This window comes from Crocodylus porosus, unplaced genomic scaffold (assembly GCF_001723895.1).
Source record: "Crocodylus porosus isolate Cpor-Errol unplaced genomic scaffold, CroPor_comp1, whole genome shotgun sequence".
NCBI lineage: Eukaryota > Metazoa > Chordata > Crocodylia > Crocodylidae > Crocodylus > Crocodylus porosus.
This window is the reverse complement of record NW_017728925.1, coordinates 19,739,496-19,745,168: the sequence shown is the minus strand read 5'-3', so window position 1 is coordinate 19,745,168 and position 5,673 is coordinate 19,739,496.

Below are 5,673 nucleotides of genomic sequence, written 5' to 3'. Positions count from 1 at the left end.
CTTTGGTCAGTCAGAGCAAGGTGGGCCTGCAGTCAGACTAACCAGTAGCTTTTGGATTTTCCTGCTTGTTGCGCTTGCATTTTTGTTCTTACAAGGGCAAGAGCGTAAACAAAATTGTCAGACGTTGGGCTCAAAAACTTTGTTCTACCATGTTTTTAAATCTGATACATAGATTGTTAAAACAAAGTGGCTTAACTACAGATCGCTCAAATACCATGGTGATGGACACTGTGAATGCCCAGATTGATTATCGCAAATATATTGTTCGCAAATATATTGAATGTTAAGTGTTTTGTAGAAGATTCATTTCATTTCATTTTTAATGAACAAATAGGTATTTATTAAACAATGTTCATGCCTTTTGTTCAATCTTCCAACTTATGTTTTGCTTTTTATTTTTTATTTAGCTAAAAGAAATAATCATTGCTTTGAAAGTATTTATGCAATTCTGCCTGTTGAGATAGACACCCTGCTCATGCCATCTCTTATTGTTGCACACAATGAATGTAAATACACAGGTGCATATCTCCAGCTGAAGCTGCTTAATGGGAGAGTTCTGTTAGGTTTTCATCTCATCTTATAAAAGAAATTGGTCAAATCACTGTGGTTTAAGATAGAAAAACACAACAAAAGCTGAACAGCTGAATGATTTTTGGCACGATATGAAGGAAAAAAATAGACACTGGTTCTTCTTTTAAATGAGTGCTGTGCTCAGCAGAGCAGAGATCAAGCCGAAGTTCACGTTATCGTCTCACGTACCTCACCTGGGGCTCTGTTATTGATAAGTCTGTCATCCCTGCTAATATTGGAGGGGTAATGGCAGCTGATGATTAGGCCACTCTTGAGCTATTAACTACATTTCTTATCCCTTTTATAAGAGCTTCTTAGTCAGCTGGGAAACAAAGGCTGCCTTCAGTGAGCTAAGGCCCAAATTGTGGGCCTGCATCCTGCAACCTGAAAGGCACAACTGTTACACTTAGAGGAGTCTCCGAAGTCAGTGAGGAGGTAAATGTCAAAGGTTACCCAGTGGTGTTATCTGAAATGAGCGGGCTCTGACTGCCTCTAGTGCTGACAGAAGCTTGCAGGGAAATTACAGAAAATTGCCTGTTTTGTCAACATTTTCTCGGGAGGTTTAGGGAAAAAAAAGAGGACTCTAGTTTCAGAGAGTTAAAGGGACTCAGCCCAGAATTGACTGACAAACACTCTATTATTCATCTATGTAAAAAAGTGATATTTTATATCATTTATTTGAGTGATTGTTAAGTGACTGGGTAGTGACTTTGACATGCAAGATAATCCCGGTAATATTTCCAGTTCTTGTCTCAAGGTAGACTTGCACGTTTGTCAGTGCTCGTAACAGATATTCAGAACAGTAGTAGTGACAATGGGCTGGCTCCCAGACATGTCTCTTAAGGACTCCAAGCTGGACTGAGGATCCACACTTAAGTTTTCCAGTAAGAGGTACATGGGAGCCAGGCAAAAAGATGGCAGGTAGCGAAACAAAGCTACTGGGGAGAATTGCTGAACTTCCACCCTTCCTCAACCTGTCCACATATCCCTGGGAATCCTATGGCATTGCATTTTAAAAAGCAGTTTTGCTTGTTACCCAGGTTATAACATCTTATCAGGACTTCCTCAGATGAGCAGTTCTGAGCCATAAGCACTCTTGTCCGAGTGACACAAATATTAGAATTGAAAAAGTTACTTAGATAAACCTGGCTTACGCTAATGAGTAATGGGTGAATTGCGAGGGGATCAGGTCTGTGACCCTCATTGTTGTGTTGTTTTTTTTGGCAGCAGGAGCAGGTTCCCAATCAGGTTTGCATGATATAGGTGCATTGCTTAATGAATTTGCAGCAGCTCAGGGCACTGTAAGTAGGGCAAATTCATTACTGTTGTTTAGGAAAAGGACAGGTTCCACTGAATAAAATTCCAGAGAGGCTCCATTATTATGCAAAGAGTAATCGGATAACCATTTGAAAACACAACCCATACCACTCTACCTAAATGACCTTGTCATGGCTTACTGCTTTTATTCATAGCCCCAGGTAGTCAGCTTTTAGGTATAGTGCTGTTTCTAGAATATTTCAGTCTTTGCCATAAGCAAATTAGCACCTGTTAGAGCACAGTCAGTGGCAGTTAGTGTCCCTACTTTGTTTTCATGAACTACTCAGGGAGCAACTTGAGTGAAGCCAAGCAGATATTAAAATCAACTTCAGAAGCCTCATACTGACTTTAAATACTTTATTTGAATCCACATTTTTGGGTGCGAGTCAGTCATCAATAATTGGCTGGATTTGTAATACCTGTGTTTTCATTGTTGGCTGCTGGTCATTATTTACTGTCAGAACTCCAGGGAAAATGACAAACAGCCCCGAGGTACTGTCTGAGGAACATTATATAGTTCAGGTGTGAATTGTTTGAAGAGAAAATTGCAAATTAATAAGCTACTCTGAAGTAACTTATTAATATAAGAAGTTGCCTTAGAGTGGAGTTGACTAATGCTGCATCTGAAAACAAAAACTGCAAAAATAAATTACCCGAATACAGAAATGTATTGCATTCTCCTTTTGGACATTAAAAGAAATCCACAGTTCCTGTGACAGAAGTTAAAGTCCCCAGGTACCAGAAAATGATAAAATACTAGAAAATACAGTATTTTCAAAATACTGTGTTTTCAAAACAGTACCCACTAAAAATTCTGTAACACCAATTTAGTATGCTTCTTAAACTGGTTGTTGTTTTAAGCTTTGGGACATGGACTGGTTTTGGGATCATTCTTACAAACACCTGTTGGGATCTAAGCACAGTTTTACCACTGGAATATGATTCTGTGGCCCTTAACTTCATATTCTGTAGTAGAAAGAATCACAATGGAACCAGGACAAAGCCCTTCTCGTATTATTGTTCTCCCATTGTGATACTTTATAACCACAGTCAGTTAGCAGTGACAAACAAGGGTAGTGCCATGAGCAAGTACACAGGGTTCTACAAGATAGATGATTCATAGGCAGTTAAAGGCTCTTTAAGAAGAATAAACTAATTACATAGAGATGGGGGAGAGCATTATTTATAGAAGTACAAAATTCACATATCTCTTGTTTATTTAGAGATTTAACTCAGAAGAATAGACTCATAGAGAATGAGGGCTGGAAGGGAGCTTAGGAGGTCACATCGGGTCCAACCCCCTGCTCAGAGCAGGTCCAGTCCCAACTACATCATCCCAGCCAGGGCGTTGTCTACCTGGGTCTTAAGCACCCCCAAAGTTGGAGACTGCACCACCCCTCTGAGAAGCCTGTTCCAGTGCTTCACCACCCTCCTCGTGAGAGTTTTTCCTGATATCCAGCCTCAACTTCCTTTCCTGCAACTTGAGCCCATTGCTCCTTGTTCTGTCATCTGCCGCCACCGAGAACAGTCTAGCTCCATCCTCTTTTCAGCCGCTCTGCAGGGAGTTAAAGGCTGCAGTTAAATCCCATCTCAGCCGTCTTTTCTGCAGACTACATAAAACCAGTTCTCTCAGCCTGTCCTCACAAGTCATGTCCCCCAGCCCCCTCACCGTTTTTGTTGCCCTCCACTGGACTCTCTCCAGTTTGTCAAATGTTTAGGCTATATAACAGCTGATGGCACTGTCACCTTTTTGTTCTCTGTCTAGCTCACTGGACCAGTCACCTAGCTTACTGTGTTTAGATGTAGTCTCTCAATCTAAAAATGGCATAATGCAAACAGAATGGGGTCCAGAAATGGATGACAAATACATTGAGATTAATAAAATTCCTGGAAAATACTTAAGACTGGTTTGTTGAGGGAAGAAATGCACACACAAAAAAAGGGGGATGTCAAATAAGTTTAGATAAGGTCTGTCAGGCACGCTTTACTCCTCTCATAATACAGGAACAAGGGAGCTTCAGATGAGAGGCAGTAGATACAATTAAGAAAAGGAAACACTTTCTACCCATAATCATCCTGTGGAATTTGTTGTCACAAGATATCTTTGAATCCAAAAGCTTAGCAGGATTTAAAAAGTGTTAGCCATTTATTCGGATGCATGATATAAGATAAGAAAAGAAAGATATAAAACCACATGCCTCAGGCATAAGCCAGAGCACTAAATAAACAGGGTTTTGGAAGAGACTGCCATTATAATGGAATGGAGAATTTGATCCATGAAGTGTCAGGTACTCAGTTTGGGCCCAGTGCAGGAAATGTGGGAGTTGGTGTATTTTTTGTGTATTTTTGCAGTGCTCATTGTGTAGTATTCTGTCTCTCATTTTATCTTACATACAGTCTGAGCTCTCATTATTCTGCCCCACTGAAGAATGCTCTGCATTCCCTTCTTCTGTTTCAGACACTGACAGTCTTTTCACGCGGGTCTTCAGCAGGTGGTAGAAAGGCTTTTTTTTATAAAACATTGGCCTTTCTTTGAACAGCAGCAGTGATTGCAGTAGAGTAGACCCCAAAGGAAAAAGTGAAATTAGAAAACAAGGTTAAGCCTGTGAATGTGTGAGATCTATGAAGCTGTCAGATTATAATAGGGCCCAGTATTTAAATGGCAGAACTGAATAAGGCACAGTTGGGGCCAACTGGTTTCCTTGCAGGCATTCATAAAACCAATGTAATGCTAGTTGGATCATAGTTAATGTTGCTATTGAAATGAGTTGCACTCATCTGTATCTTGGCTTCCTTGTAGAATTATGGTTTCAGTAGACTCATATATTAGTCTAACTGGTCCTCTGGATTAGAAGACACTTTCTCTCTTGTTTGGGAAATATGATTTGTCAGTGATAAGATAGTTGTCCAAGACATTTGTAAAGATGCTAATTTTGAATGCAAGTGTTATTGTGTGGATGAAATTTAGCCCTGGTGGTTTTCAAAAAGAGAACACATTTCTTGCTCACAAGGGTACACAGACTGCTGGAAAGCTCCTCACAAAAGCAGAGACCTGTATTTCCTCATTGAGGTGGTTTCAGTTATGCTTCTAAATCCATGTTCTGTTTTAGCCTTTTTCAATCTTCAGAATTAGATTTTGAATTTGAATTTTGGGTGAAAGTTTTGGTTGCACTTGATTTTTATGCAAAGGTTTAGGTTGGTCCTCATTTACTTTATGATGGTTCATCCATCCCTAGGGTCCCTGGAAGATGTTCATATAATCATGTGATTAGGATCAGAGGAATTTTATACCTGATCCTCAGATGTGCATGGCAGGACTTTGGATTTTTGGCACTGGGGATAAAATTCCTCTGATCCCAGGCACGTGACTACCAGTTCAGGGAGTCTGGACTTGCGGCTAGATCCCCGATGCTGGGCTCCCTACCTGCTGGCCTCTTGAAAGGCAAAGAGGGTGGAACTGGGAAACTCTGATCTCAGGCTCTCCAAACCCGAGACTTTTAAAAGGCTTGGTGCAGCCCAATAGTATGGTTCTGCCCTTTGAATATGCTGACTACCTGCAGGAGGGCATAGTCAAGGGTTGTGCATGCAGGTGGGCTGCGCACACAGCTCCTGCATGTCTAGATGCCAAATGTTTAAAATTAAGTGTGGTACAAACCATAGTTTCTAGGGTTGGGAGGGACCTGAGCAGATCATCTAGTCCAACCCCCTGCCATGGCAGGAAAGAATACTGGGGTCAAATGACCCCAGCAAGATGTTCATCTAACCTCCTCTTAAACACCCCCAGGG